Raw genomic sequence first — 16,533 nt, 5'->3', positions numbered from 1 at the left:
TTGGGGAGCCCCAGTCTGCTCCCGCCTCCGCTGTTGCCCGAGGGGGCCTGAGTTATGGGGGCACCCCACTGCCCTCTCAACCCGCCAAAGAGACCCTCTCACCCCGCCAAAGAGACCCTCTCACCGACCCCTGTTACCTGTGGGTGGAGGGACCTGCGTGGCCGCTGGAGATCCCGTCCCTGAAGCCCACTCAAATCTTTTTCTCTCGGTGCCGCGGCCGCGGCAGGGCTGTACTCAGCTCCCAGTCCCAGCGCCCAGTCCGTGGCGTGAAGGACCTTTTGCGAGAGGTTTGCAGGTCTCTCTGGAACAGAAATCTCCCTCGCTCCAATGTTCTGTGGCCTCTAGGTGCAGAATTCCCCATGAGTTACTTTTTTGTAGATGTTCTATGGGTTGTGGGTTTGGAGCTATGTGTATGTGCGTCTTTCTACTCCACCATCTTGGCTCCACCCCGGAAAAGGGTGGATTCTTGTTCAGGTAGGGATTTGACTGGACTTTGTAACTGAAAGCATGAGAAAATTGAACATCATCAGTAAGTGTCTACAGAAATGGTGATGAAGTGGGGGCTCTTAGGATCATGAAATCACAGGTTTTGTTTATTCTGTTTCCTCATTTAGAAGTTTTCAAGCCAGTCTGGTATTAATTAGTCTGGTTTTGAACAAATCACTCCCTTTCCTTGCTTGTAAAATGCTTACCCTAAAAATTCATAGGATGATGGGGAAGGCAAAGTTATGCCCTTTGAGTGTGAAAAGTTTGTAACAGAGAGCACAGGTTTTTATATGAAGGCTTCAGTTCAGTCATTTTCAGTCATGTCTGAATCTTCATGATCCCATTTGGAGTTTCTTGGCAAAGCTAATGGAATAGTTTGCTATTTCCTTCTCCAGCGCACTTTTAAATGAAGGCTTAAGATTTAGACCATCTAGGCAGTACAATGTTTATTATAAGAGATATTTAAAAATGCTTTCTAAGTTGTAAAATGCTATATACACGTCTATATTAAAGATCAATTCATATTAAGCTATTAAATGAAGTCGTAAATGCATAGACCTAAAATGACAGTAGTATTTGGGACTTAGACCCAGGATATTTTCATTAGCAGCAGCCCAGGTCTTTTATGTAAATGATCTTTGCTAACATAAGCTCCTTGAGGACAGGGACGTGTGTGTGTGTGTGTGTGTGTGTGTGTGGTTCACTATGTTTTATGTGTCATCTCCTCCATTAGATTGTGAACTCCTTGAGGGCAGGGATTGCCTTTGTCTTCTGCTTTTCTTTGAATCTCTTGTCCTTAGCATAGTGCCTGTCAAATAGTAGGTACTTAAATGCTTGTTGACTCTGACTCTTTTTGGCTTTACTTACCTCCTGGCAGAAAGGGCATGGATACAGGGTGAAGAATGAAGTGTACATTTTTCTACAGTCAGCATCAGAATTTGTTTCCTTGGCTCTATTTATTTCTTGCAGTGCTTTTGTTTTTCTTTTCGTTGTCCAGTATGGGAAGGAAAGAATCAAAGTGTTAATTAAAAAAATAAAAAGATTAAACAGAATTAATGAGCAAAGGGTGGAAGGGAGAAACTTTCATTGTGGGAGAACAATCCAGGCACATTGTTGTGAGCATGAGCACATTTGCAGGAATCCAAGAGTAGCATTCAACTGTACTTGCACATCTGGAGCATAAAAAGATTATTAGCAAAGTTGTGCACTGAAATAAAATTTTGTAAATACAGAGAATGCTGCTTCTTGCATGAAGATATAAAGAGTCAGAAAATCCGGGCAATGCTATCACATTAAATGCCTCATGACTTGAAAAGATTGTTCTTTGTGTTTAGCTACTGTCTCACAGTTACAGATGTTGAGCCAGTTTCCACAGTCATTTGTTTTTACCAGGTCAGCTCTGGTCCTCAGAGTCTTGCCAAGTTAAAAGAATTTAGCTCTGTTCCCCCTCCCTCCTCCATAGATTATATTGATTCCATGTGTCTCCATGATCAAAATGGAGTCAAAGGTTGTATGTCATGTGGGGAAATTGATGCCAGCCTATGAAATCTGGCTTATTCCAACAAAGGCAGATGCTCTCTTGGGCTGACATTGTCCATCCTGAAGATAAAGACTATTGTGAATTCTGTTTTACTCAAAAGAGCAGAATGGAGGGACATAAAGGTCTCAAAGCTTACAGTATATTGTTATAAGCTGTAATATGGGTTGGGAAACTAGGTTTTTTTCCCGGGAGCTTGCTGCCAATCCTTGGCAGTCCTTTAGCAGCTTAGACACCATAGAATTTAGCATCTAGGAAACAAGAATAAATATGGAAAATAGGACTCTACTGACTAGCATGCATGCATCCCTACCCTGCTCTGCCTCTCCCACAGCATTCTCTGGCCAGTGTTCCAGGGTTCGGGTTCCTATCACATTCCCCTCCTTCCCCCTTGGGGAGGGGGGGGAGGGTGGTTTATACTATGCTTAGTTTATGGTCCTAGCCCTGAGAACAAACATTCCTAGCTTCGGTTCCTGCTGAGAATATAATACTAAGTCCTGTAGAATTTAATTATATTCTTTCTTTAATTGTTTTATTGAAAATTAATTTATAAAATTTTTGTTTAATTTTTCTCTATATGTCTGTGCCTGTCCATGATTTTAATAGATGCTTGTTGAAGCTCACTTGTTTAGTACCAAGTAGAGACTGGGTGATTTCCCTTTAGCCTTAGAACTATGTAGTATGTATTGTTTCGAAGTCATGTGCCTGAGTCAGGGTCCTTTATGGTCCCAGTGGGGGCCCTCATCGAGGCATCTTCTGGTTTTAATCTTCTTCATATGGTTTGAATATCTCTAGCATTCAATCACATTTCAGTTGCCTGGATCCTTTTGTAAGTCTTGTCACTTGAGATACCACTGCCAACTTATCTCTCTAATTTTATTTCACCCCTCCCCTTTTAATGGCTGCCTTCTGCTTTTCCTGCTCTAAAGAGTTATTTTGTCTTGGGTAAGTGATTAGAGAGAGTCAATAGAATATCCTGTCTAAAAATCAGTCATGGTGTTTCGCCCTCCCATGTTACTGCTCAGATGCCTTTGGAATGATACAAGTTCAAGCTCCCACCAGCACTAGGGCAAAAGGTAACAAAGGCAAATGACCTTTTTTATCCATAATTATTATTGCTGTTTGGCATTGTGATAATACAGATAACTGTAGAGGAGATAGGTGCTCAGAATAGGCATGGGACTTTAATCTTTGGTCAGGACCTGGTACTGACTGGTGCCCGCTCATGGCCCCAGGTACCCAGCATATGCCCAATGAAGGGTAATGATGTTCAATTGGTTTTTGGAGATAAGTGTATGAGCCCTAGTAGAATATCTTTATTGAGTTTCTGATAAAAACAGAAGATAAATGGCCACCTGTTTATTGAAGAGTTGCGTGTGTAGAAAAAGACAACCCATGTTTGTGGGGCACTTGGGAATATCTCCTTGGCACTAAGGATGTGCTTGATGACTGCACTTGCAAACTGTCTTAGCCTAGTATGATTCTGTGCTACAGGAAGTCATCAGGGTAGATAAGAATGGGAGTGGTGATATCAGTATTGCCAGCCCTAGTAAATTTTCAGAGTGGCATCATGACGTAAGGAAAGGTGGACTGGTGCCAATAGAAGGGGGTCCTGCCCTGACTCTGCCACCATAAGCTATGTGACACTGGGCAAGCTATTTCAACTCTTTCAACCTGTTTCTTATTTCCAAAACTGAAGGGCTGGAAAGTGGATAACTTTAAAGTTTTCTTTCATCACTTATTCTCTGACTTTTTATAAACATTATTTTTTTTACTGGTATTTTGGTTTTTTAATATCGCCTAAAATTCCCCCTGTATCCCTCCTTCTCCTTACAGAGTCATCCTATGGAGCAAAGATATTTTTTAAATAAAAAGAGGAATAGAAAAAAAATATGAGCAAAAAGAAATACATTGAAAAAAATCTGACAACATGTGCAATGTTCCATATCCCTCCCCCAGTCCCTACCCCTGCTCCTGGAAAGGAATGGTAGCAGATGTGTAAATACAATTTGTTAAAATTACATTAATACTGTTTAAATCATTGGAAAGGTCTTTAGCAATCCGCCTATTCTCCAATCCAACCCAATAAACATTTAATAAACACTTACAATATGTCAGGCATTGTGCTAAGCACTGGGGATACAATTAATAAAAAGAAAGACAGTCCCTGCCTTCAAGGAGCTTACCAGCTTATGGGGGGAGACAACACACTAAAGGAGGTAGGAAAGCATGGGGAATGGGGAGGGACACCAGTAGTACCTGGCATATGGGTATCTTGTTCAGCGGAATTGAAACCAAGCAGGGTAGCAGATGCCAATTGGAGGAAGCTGAGAATTCAGTTTGCACTGCCTGCAAAGGAAGATGCGTTTGAGGGAGGAATTTGGTTACTTTACCCTCCAACCCTCCCATGCAGAGGACAGGAAGCTGAGGGAGGTGGTGTCAGTTAGGGTTTGAGTTAGCTGCATGGTGGTTAGATTAGAAGTGATGAGCTTATCCCGAGAGGCTTCTTGTTTCATAGAGTTGAAACCATGACTCTTTTTTTTTTTTTAATTTTTTAATTTTTTAATGTTTAACAATCACTGCCATACAATTGTGATTTTATCCCCCCCACCTACCCCCTACTACCCCCCTCCCTCCCCACGACTGCATACAATTCTGTATAGATTCTACATATACTTTCCTATTGAGTATATTTTCACTATAGTCATGCTATGTAGTCAGACTAAGATAAATGAAAGAAATCGTATAACAAATCAGAACATGATGCACAAACACATACACATACACAAACATGATCTGCTACATTATGTGAGTGACTTCCATATTTCTCTCTCTGAGTGTGGAAGGCATTTTGCCTTGAGAACCACCATTGGGATTTTTTTTTTTTTTTAAGAAGTTCTTGTGTTATTACAAAAATCTAAGTCTACCAGAAAAAACTCTCACACACTGTGGTCGTTGTTGTGCATAAAGTTCTCCTGGTTCTGCTCCTTTCACTCAGCATCAGGTCATATAAGTCCTTCCAGGCCTCTCTGAAGTCTTCTTGTTCATCATTTCTTATGGCACAATAGTACTCCATTACATTCATATACCATAATTTATTCAGCCATTCCCCAATTGATGGACATCCCCTTGACTTCCAGTTTTTGGCAACTACATAGAGTGCTGCTATAAATATTTTTGTACATGTGGGACCCTTTCCCATTTTTATGATCTCTTGGGGATATAGTCCTAGTAGCGATATTGCTGGGTCAAAGGGTACGCACATTTTTGTAGCCCTTTGGGCATAGTTCCAAATTGCTCTCCAGAATGGTTGGATGCGCTCGCAGCTCCACCAACAATGAATTAGTGTTCCAAGTCTCCCACATCCTCTCCAGCATTTATCATTTTCTTGTTCTGCATGACTCCTTTTTACAGACAAGGCAGCCAAGATTCAGAGAGTTTATGACTTGTCCAATAGCACACAAATGTCTTGTGGCAAAAATGGGGTTAAAACTCAGGTCCTCCAAATTCAGGGCTCCTTCCCTTTCATCACAATGCCTGTCTGTTCATTACAGAAGATGTAGTAAAGTTCTTAATTTATTAGTAAAAAGGAGCTAATCAGTCTTCATCTTTTATTTGGGCAGGGTTTTTTTTTCTTCCTTAATATAATCAAGGCTGCATTTGTCTCAGTTTATGTCTCCCTTTTTCTCTCATTGGCCATAATCATTTTGAATTTGTCTCTTTGAGTGGGGAGCCAGATGGCCCCATACATATTATTTATTTAGCAAATTTAATTATCATTTTTATTCCCTTCTCAAAGATTGGTCAGTATGTTTAACGCTGATGACCTATGTCCAGCCTTTACAAAATTTCTTACTCTGAAGGCTAGCAAATGAGCCTTCTTTAGCTAGTTTTTGGAAGGGATAGGGAAAGAAACTATGATTTCACTGGTCATTAACTGATTCGTGTTCAGTCCCCTTCCTTCCTTTACTAATGTACATGAATCTCTTCTCTCTAACTTATGTTCTTAATGTCCATTGCCTGGGATGCTGGTTGGTTAGAGTAACTTTCCTGGATTAACATGGCCAGTATGTGTCAGAGGTGATTCCAAGGCCAGATCTCTACCCTGCTGCCTCTTTTCAGAACTGAACGTTAAACGAATGGGTTATTACTTCTCTTAGTAATGTGGTCAAACCTAACTGTCATTTGGTGTTGAATTGGTACAGATGACAAGATATAGTAGATAAAAGATATAGTAGAAAAAGCATAGAACTTGAATTCAGGAGAGATTCAGGTTAGAATCTAGTATCTGTCCATTAATCTATTGGTTAATCCATCAGTTTATAATTGGGTGTCTTTGGGAAACCTTTGAAGCTCAATTAATCAATCTGTAAAATGGGGATAATAACACCTTTAACTTTACAGGGTTGTTGTGAAGAAAGTTCTTTGCTAAAACTTAAAGGTGTTAGAGAAATGTGAATTATTTTCAGTAGTTATTACAAAAGAAATATATCAGTGGTCTCAAAAATTTTTAGGGTTAGCTCTCAGTTATGGAAGGGTAATTAAAAAAAAGATTTGTTCTTCACAAAGGGAGGCAATGTGGCTTAGTGGATAAAGTTTCAGTTTTGGTGTCAGATCTACCAGGTTTAATTCCAACCTCTGATTCCTGCCTGCCATCCTGACTGTGAGATATTAGGCTGCCATCTCTTAACCTCTCAGTGCCCAAGGTGCCAATCTGTATTGGTAAAGGAATTTTCCCAATGTTGTGTTTTCAAATCAGAAATCATAGGTCTGAACCTAAAAAAAAATGTTTCTTCATAGTTGGGTTTCTGTTGTCCAATGCTTCTTCTGTAAAATGCTTGCAAGTAGTGTTTGCAAATTGTTAGTGATCTTTCTTTTTATGCTTCAGTACTTTAATAGGCATAAAAGTTGTGTCATTTCCAGGGCTACCTGGGCATAGAAAATGCTGTTAGTTTGATGTCATTTGAATGAACCTGTTACTTACTGAGGAAGTTCTAGATAGCATCCGTGAGAACGTAATTCCAAACTCTGGTTTTCTGAGATTAAATTGCTTCTGCTGGATTCTCTTCAGATATGCATTCTGGTTTGTTCAGTAGGGCTATACTCTACACAAATAAAGTGGATCACCTGAAATCTGACCCATTCATGACCTGCTTAACAAAGTGTGGGGAAAGGAACTTTGTGTGTTTATTTAACATTACTGCACCCTTAAAAACATTTTAAATAATGCCTTTAAAAATACCACAGGAATTTGCTAATATCTGCCCCCCCCCCCCCCCCCCCCCCCGCCCCTTCCAGAACTTTCCCCTGCCATAAAGACAGTTGAGTAAAACAAACTGAGAACCTGTGTAACATTCAACATCTGTAATCCCCTGGTTCTCCAGAGATGTGGATGTTTTGTTATCATCCCTGAAACCAGTATCAGTCACAGCTTTTGATTCACCTCCCCTGTAATGTTTTAATTATGTTATTATACTCATTGTGCATATTTTCTTGGTTTAACATTACTCAATCCGTCAATAAGCATTTATTAAGTGCTTAGTGTATATAAGGAACTGTGTGAAGCACTGGGAATACAAAGATAAAAATGAACACTCCTTAACCTAAAGGAGTTTTATTCTACTGAGGGAAACCACATGTACATTTAGAAATACAGATAAAATATATGTGAAAGAAATATCTGATTATTTCATTTGGGGTCACTTGCAGCTGAGAGTGGGTAGAATCAGGAAAGGCAGCCTCTTGTGGAAGGTGCGTTGAGTCTTTGTTTTTCTGAATTATTCATATGTGTTATTTCTGAAGGTGCAGTAATATTCCATGACATCCATATACCACAGATTTACTCGAGGACACTCTTGTAGGCTGACCATTGAATCTGAAGCAAAATTAAGCCAAGGGCCTCTAGTCTGAGTCAAGGTACAGTTGACATTCAGGTTGCTCCATAAATACTTTTGGTCTAGTGTTACCACAACCATTGCCACAGTCACCACAAAGTTTCCTAAATCTGTGGAGTTAGACAATCTATTCTCTGTGGAAAAGCAGGTTAGACCTGTCCAGTGGGACAGGCATCAGGAAAGCATCAATAATGGCTGAATAGGTCTGTATTTGGGAGGCAGGATGGGGTAATGGAAAGTGTTCGATGTGGACTCTAAGAATCTGAATTTGAATCCTTGCTCAGAACCTTACTTCCTGTATTACACTGGGCAAGTCAGTTAATTTCCCTAATTCTCAGGCTCCTCATTTGTAAAATGAGGGAGGGAGTTGGTACTGGGACCCTTTCAGTTCTAAATCTTATCATTGCTATGTGATCTTGGACGCATCACTTTAACCCTCCCTTCCCCACTCTCCCTCATTTTTTTCATCTGATTGGAAGGCTTTAAATGGCCTCTAGACTGTCCTGCTCATTTTACAGAAAAAGGTTACTTGACTTGCCTGAAGTCACTTAATGTTGGTGAGTGGGGGATTGGAACCCAGGTCTCTCAGATTCTAGTCATTGTTACGTCTAGAGCACTGTGTTCTACGTCATTAGCTAGATTAGATTAAAATAGGGAACACTTCATAAAAAAAAGGAAATCTTGTGTAAAAGCTTACTTGGTGAAAAAGAGTAAGAAATTCAGATTGCTAAATGCCATACAGAAATCTTGGTAGCAATGCCTTTCCCTGCCAGTGACGAAGCTTATGGTTTCCAGTGAGTGCCTGATCCCTCAGAAAGCTTGGAGCCCCTGGCCCTGTTGTTTCTTTGTTTGTTTACTCACATTTTCTGGACTCCAATTCCTAGGATTTTAGCTTATATTAATAATAATTAATATGAATTATATTAATTTAGCTTATATTATATTAATATAATTAATATTAACATTAATTTTAGCTTATATTAATTAATATTAACCATACTTTAATAATATTAATTATATTAATATTAGCTTATAATAATTATATAATAATATAGCATATTATTATATAACTAATTATAATCCAGTTATGATGCTGGACTTGGGAGTTAGAAAGGTCGAAGTTCAAATCCTATTTGCCAGCTGTATGAATATGTGCAAGCTCCCTTGGCCTTCAGCTGCTCTGTAAAATGGTGGGAATACCTGTAGTATTTATCTTCAAGGCTTTTGCAAGGCTCAAATTAGATGATGAATGTAAAAGTCTTTGCAGATGCTAAAGCATCCTATAAATGCCATCATGGAAGAGGGTGATGAGAATACATGACGTTCAGTCAGTCAACATGGTAAAAAAGCCCATGAGTTGGGCTTCATGAACACAGGTCTGTAAAGCTGCTAAAGGGAATGCATTTCAGCTGACACACAGCATCCCAGCTGTTCATCACATGACTTTCCATCCCTTCCTGTCTCAGCTGCATATCTTCAGGGAGCAGGGAGGCCATGGTTCTTGTACAATCTTCCAAGTTAAAGCTCAGCGTCCTGCTCATTGAATCACCAACAAATTTTCTATGAGTCACCTCCAAACTTGCTCCACTTCCCTGTAATCCACTTTATTCCACTTGGATTGTTCTCCAAACATAGCGGTTTTTTCTTATGTCCCCAAAAGGGGGACATCCTTTGGACATTCCTCCAAATCCCCAAACATTCCAAAATGAGCATTTTAAAACATCTGTTCCCTTGCTACAGTGGTCAGTTGGTCCATAAAAATTCATTAAGTGCCTGCTATGTGTCAGGCATTCTTCTAAGCAACGGGGATACAAAAAAGAGATGAACATCTTTCTCTTCACTGAGCTCACAAGGGGAGAGAAAAAGCGAGGGGACATAAACAGACAAGCTATATGAAGGATAAATCAGAAGTAATTAAAAGAGGAAAGACTCAAGAATGAAGAGGATTTGGGAAAGGCTTCCTGTAGCTGATGAAATATTAGATGAGATCTCCAGGAAGCTAGGAAAGCCAGAAGGCAGAGATAAGGAGGGACAATGTTGTAGGCATGGGGGATAGCCAGAGAAAATGCCCAGAGAATGAATGTCTTATTTGAGGAATGGGTCCCTAATTCACTTAATAACAATAACTTAATTATTTTATATTATTATAATATAAATATTAATTATCTAATAACTTAATAAGAGTGCAGTATTTTCCCTTGTCCCTGATGTGTGCCTTTCCAGATTTCATCAGCACGTTTCAGCTGCAGGCTCTTTCTGAACTTCCATCATGGTCCATGACTTCCTCACTCTGGAATATCAATTTTTCCTTAGGCTCTTTTGCCCTTTGCAACAGACCCTAGGTTTCTTAGAAATGGATGAATGATGGAAAGACCTTTAGCAAACACTTACTAAATGCCAAGAGACTATGCTAAATTCTGGAGACAAGGAAGATAGCCAGGAGTTGGCGGCAGGATGGATGGTCACATAGTATGTTCGGCATGGTCTATTGATGCAGGTAGGCAGGCTAGGCATAGAAGATCCATGTGTATTTGTATTGGGCCTGTCACCAATCAGGATAACATGGGCTCAAGATTATTTCCAAAGCTGAACCTTTGGCACAACCAGTCTCCAAGGGATGCCTAGTAACTTCTGGCAGGGCGCATGATTGGTGGGGTAATGGAATCGCCTCGTGTAATTTTTGTCCATGCCCTGTAGAAATCATCTTCCAAGATTCTCCTTAATACTCTGGATACCTTATTTTAGATTTTTAATTGTTTGATGCGTGTCAGCCCTTTTCTCAGTTGGGAGACTTATACGAAACTTTAAGTTTGCAAAGCCTCAACATATTTGATTTTCATCACAGCCCTTTGAGGTAGGTGTTATTGTTGTCATACCATTTTACAGATGAGGAAACTGAAACTGAGAGAGGTTCCATGACTTTACCAGGGTCATCCCAACAGTGTCTGAGGCAGGAGTTCATCTCAGCCCAGAATGTTATCCATTGTTCTATCTAGCTGCTGGAGTTTCCTGTTTTGGCCAACACTTCACCCTGTTGACTCATAGAGCCTGAATTTCCCTAAAGCCCCCTGGGGCCTTTTCCACTTGAACTGTGGTCTACCTCCCCCTCCCCCTCTCCTTCCTGTGCAGGGGCAACTTTCTTCAAATTATCAAAGTCTTTATTCCAGGATCTGTAATTTCATCCTTGAGGGTGCTCCCTCTTAGATAGCTACTCCTGCATGCCTCTAGGAGACACCCTTTGTGAACTGTGATGCAAATCTTCATTGTTCTGCAGCCAGTGGGGAGAGGTCTCAGAATTTAGCTTGCTCACCTTCTACATAATTGCCATCCAATCACTTGGCCTGTACTTCAGATCTTGGAAGGTTTTACTTCTGTCTGATTCTGTTGGTGATGGTCTCCAGGGCAGTTGGAGTGGGGGGAGGAAGGTCTTCTATGTCAACAAGGCAACTAGACTCCTTTCCTGTATAATGTATTGGTACAGAAGTTTCAGAGTGTTTCTTTCATTTTTGGATTGATTTGTAGGGCAGGGATTAGTAGCTCCTAAAAAAGCTAAAAGATTAAAAACAAGTAAAATCTGTACGAAGCTGGGTCTTCGTTGGAACATCTGTCAGGAACCCAGGTTCTATTTCTTCTGTCTTTGATAAGACATTGAAGAATGATGTGAGTGGAGGCTAACCCCACCCCATCTATGCATTTGATAGTTTGAGAGATGAACAAATACATTGCGAAATCTAGGTGACTAATGATGATAATCTAGGTATCTAGGAAAGATCTTGGCATAACTGGTTCACTTAAGCAGAGCAGTAAGCTGTGATGACACTAATTTATTCTGATTAAAAAAAAAGAGTTCTTTCATCCAAGCTGACATCTATGAAGGTTTTCCCCCTTCAACAGTCTTTCATTTGGTATTTTGTTAACTAGGCCATCCTTGCTTCATGTTGATAAGAGCTAGGTTCATTCTCATTAATGCTGTCCTGCCAATGATTTAGCCACTTATAAATGAGTATATTATTTGGCTTAATACAGAAGGTTTTGTTTATTAAACCTAGTGATCAAAATAGCCAGCCGTCTGGTGAGTGCGCATGAAGTCATAAAGATGTCTATGGGGAAATTGACTGAGAGTTGGAAGCCCTGGCTTTGAATCCTAGCTCCAGCCTTTCCAAATAGCTGTGTGGCTGAAGATGTCACTAAATGCAAACAATGAATTTGGCAAATACTTATAGGTACCTGGTATACATGATAACTTCTCCAAGTTTGTCTCCTCTGTAAAATGAGGGAGCTGGGGGAATGGATATAGATAAATCTGGATCTGGATATAGGAAAGCCTGGTATCAAGTCCCACTTTTGACATTCAAAGGTTGTGTGTCCTTAGGTACTTCATTTTATCTACCACGTCAGTGTCTCAGGTAATTCACTAGAGCTAAGTTGCAAAGAAGCTACCAATCTGTACTGGTAGAAGGGATTCTTCACATGGACCTCCCTACACTAATGAAAATCACAAGCTTGGTTATTATTGTCATTGCTATTGTTAACAATAACGACGATATAATACTTGAACCACCTTTTTGCTTTTATACGCTCATTTACAGTTATACTATATACCATCCCCCCATATACCATGCAAACACAAACAAAACCATCTGACTCAGTGACCACATCTTATAGTATTCTGTACTCATAGTCTGTCAGTGCTCAACAACGGAAAGGGAGTAGAATTTTTAAAAATTAAATATATTTTGTTGTCTTTTTTTTATAACAGTAAGCACCCCAATATACGCAGGGGTCCTGCTACCACAGGTTCTTTGGTCTGCTTCTCTAGAAGGAAAAGCAACCTTTGAGGGGTTAACAATCACTTTAATCAAGTACATGTATCAGAGAAAATCAAAATCAAAATTTCAGAGAAATCAAAAATCAACAGACAGGACTTCCAAACTACCTGACCATTAGCATACACACATCTTTACCCGAGAGAGAGGGAAGCACCAGCCTTTTCAAAGCCAGGGGGCTGCTTAGTGACTTCCCACAGTCTCATCTGACACACAACCTTCTTCCAAAAATTAAGCCTCCAAGTAAAACCTCACCCTCAGAGTAGTTATACACTTTTCAGAGCCAGAGGGCATGACCCTCTGACCCAGTGCCTCAATAGAAAAAACAAAAGGTACTTGGGACCCTCCTTCAAAACAACTCCCCTAATCAAGTTTCCCTCAGTGGGCAGGCTCATCAATGGGTGGGGAATTTTCTTTAACCACATTCAAATCGAGGCATTATACTTCTTGATTATACTAAAACAAAAACAGCAAAAGATCCTACTCTGCTTGGAGTCACAGGTTTTTTGTACCATAGCCCCAATATTCTATCTAATTTTCACCTAATATACTCACTATTCTTTTTTGATTTCTTTCCCACCAAATATAGCATCCTCCCTTGTTACTATCACAGTAACAAGCTTTTTTTTTTGAGGGAGCATTTTGTAAATGTAAGTTGTTATGGAGTTCAAGAATTATGGAGAGGTAACTATTAGAACATTAGGAGAGTTTAAAAGATTGAAATTCTCAGGTGACTGCTAAAGTCCACATTAGTAATACATTTTCACCATACTTGTCTAGGTCCTTTTACTTTTGGATCTCTGACTTATCCATGTTGTTTGTGACCTAGGGATGTATTGGGGAGCACAAATAGAAGTCTGGCCAAGATGGGGGCTGAGCCAAGAACAGGAAGTATTGGAGTGAGAATGTGATTAGAGATTACTGGTATAAGCATGAGCTATAAAAGTATTCAGGTCATGAAGACTAGCCAAACAGGTAAAATAGTAAGGTGAAGAATTCCATAATATTGTTTTCGTTGTTGTTGTTTAGTTGTTTCAGTCATGTCCTACTCTTTGTGACCCTATTTGGGGCTTTCTTAGCAAAGATACTGGACTAGTTTTCCATTTCTTTTTCCAACTCATTTTCCAGATGAGAAGCTGAAACAAACAGGGTTTAGTAACTTAGCCAGGTTTGCTGCTTGTAAGTATCTGAGGCTGAATTTGAACTCAGGAACATGTATGTTCCTGACTATCCATTGGTATGCCTCAAATTAGGGATAGGGATCAGACTTAGGATTTCATTGCTTTAAGGTGCTCTCAGTTAAGTAAAGTCCCTTTGCCAATGTAGGTTGGCACCTTCATGAGAACCTGTAGTCTTAGATACCCACAGAGTCACTCCCTCAGTATGTATCAGAGTCAGTGCTTGTATCTGCCTTCCCAGCTCTGAGGTCGCTGTGCCATACTGCCTCAAATTAAGGTTCTTAAGATTTTTAGAAAAGTTGCAAAGAATGATGAGAAAGATGTATTCTAATAATAATAGCTAGCATTTACGTAGTGCTTACTATGTGCTAGGCACTGTGTTAAGCCTGTTTTCTCATTTGATTCCCACAATCTTAGGAGGTCAGTGCTATTATTATCTTCATTTACATATGAGGAAACTGAGGCAAACAGGTTCAGTGTCTTGCTCAGATACTCAGAGCCTGGTCTGAAGCCAAGATTTAAACTCAGTACTTCCTACTCCATTCACTGCGCCACCTAGCTGTCCCAAATTCTAGATGTTCTTGTCAAATATACTAGCCTAGTAGGGAGTATTGTGGAAAATGGGGGAACTTTTTGATGAAGGAAAAAGGCTGCTCCCTTTTGGGATAATTGGGAACCATACTTCTACTGCAAAGGAACTCCCAACCCTCTCCAAACATAGCAACCAATCATGAACTCCTCAGAGGGCTGCTGTTTGTGTCTAGTTCTAGGTCACTCAGACAAAATGGTAGAATCTCATTTCATCAATGAAAAAACTGGTTGGGGATTGGTGTCTCTGGCTTCAGTAATCAATTTTAAAGCAACATGACATCAAGGAAAGAGAGCCTTAATTTCCTCATCCTATAAAAAAGAGGGAATCAGACAAGGTAAAACTTAAGGTCCCATGCAGTGGTTGTACTTTCAAAGAAATCCCTGACTTTCATTAATGTGGAAATTCCTTCTGGTGATGTTATTGCAATCCATTCATGTCTACCCCTTCTATGTAGCTGCTTCTCTGGGCTAAATAGTGAAAGGATCCAAGGACCTCCCCTACTCAAATATATTCTCCCATAAGTTTGCCACTAAAAGTCTTGCCTGATTATTCTTAGCATCTTGTAGAACAGCTCCTTGGCTGTCTATCTACCATATTTCATCCTCACCAAATGACCAGCCTATCTGTTCTTCCTGTCGTACAATTACTTGACAATATTGCCAACCCTTGGACTTTGAATTTCCTCCTTGGAAACTAATAATCATAATAAGTTTATCAATCATTAAAAAAGAAGTCACATGAAAGCTCTTTCTCTCTCCCTCGAGCTGTTCTTTGTCTTCTCCCTGACCTTTTAATGTGGTGGAGTCATCAAAGTTTGATCCTGCCCTCAACTTTTTCTACTCCATACATTCCTTTAATGATCAATGATTGACTTCAACTGTCCTCATATCTATACTGATGATTCCCCAATATATACTTCAATCGTTAACCTCACTCAATTTTTAGCCCTTCTTCTCCAATTTACTGTAAAATTTATCCACCTGGATGTCCCACCGACATCACCAACATGTCTAAAACTAGATTTACTCTAAATCTAGTCCTGATTTTGCTGTTTCTTTGAGTAGCACCACCATTAGCTTAGACTTGTCTCCCTCACTTGCTTCTAATCAGATGTTACCACCTTGGCAACATCAAATATCAATATATTCCATCACATCTGCCAACACCATAACATGAGCCTTCATTATCGCCTATCGAAACATTACTGTAACTTCCTACCAGGTCTTTCTGCCTCTTTTCATTTCTTCCCTCCCACCCATTCTTCATACCATCGCAGAACAGAACAATCTCCTTTAATGAAAAGATTTGCTAATGTTGCTGCTTAAAAAGCTTCATTTTGGCCCACTGAGGAAAATTTCAAGTCTTTTTCCTGGCATTCAAGGTCCTTTGCAGTCCAGTACCACCCTATCTTTCCAGTCTTTTCTCATGATTCCCTTTCAGGCTTGAAGAGTGGCCTACACCTTTCCATGTCTATGTTTCTTTATGGGCTTTCCTGTCCCTGAAATCTTTTCCCTTATTCTCTTTCGATATTTCAATTCTACCTAGTCTACTAAGTGCCAGTTTGAACGTTCTCTTCCCGGTGAAGCCTTCTCTGATTTTGACCACCACCATTATTGTAACCTTCCCTCTCAGACTTTATATGGCAGTTTTTTTTTAAAGCTTCTCTAGTGCATTAAGAGGGCAGATAGGTGGTACAGTGGATAGAGAGCCAGATCTGGCCTCAGGAACATTCATCTTCCTTAGTTCAAATCTGGCCTCAGACACCTACTAGCTGTGTGACCCTGGACAAGTCACTTAACCCCATTTGTGTCTGTTTCTTCATCTGTAAAATGAGTTGGAGCAGCAAATGGCAAACCACTCCAGCATTTTGTGAAGAAAATCCTAATTGGGGTCATGAAGAGTTGTACATGACTGAAACAGATGAACAACGGTGCGTGTTAGCTACCTACCAGACTGTAGGCCTCCTGAGGGTCTAAACAGTGCTAACTTTCTGAGGGCCCCCACAGTACTCTGCATTGCT

The 16,533-nt window shown here is 40.0% G+C and overlaps 1 protein-coding gene across 10 annotated transcripts in view; it reads left to right on the top strand.

Annotated features, from left to right (window-relative positions):
- ANO5 (anoctamin 5) overlaps nt 1-16,533 on the top strand; it is a 138,419-nt gene that overhangs the window by 38,727 nt on the left and 83,159 nt on the right. The gene's annotated exons all lie outside the window — the stretch shown is intronic.

Source organism: Notamacropus eugenii, chromosome 6 (genome assembly GCF_028372415.1).
Source record: "Notamacropus eugenii isolate mMacEug1 chromosome 6, mMacEug1.pri_v2, whole genome shotgun sequence".
In the NCBI taxonomy this organism is placed as follows: domain Eukaryota; kingdom Metazoa; phylum Chordata; class Mammalia; order Diprotodontia; family Macropodidae; genus Notamacropus; species Notamacropus eugenii.
This window is presented reverse-complemented; position numbering and strand designations above follow the sequence as displayed.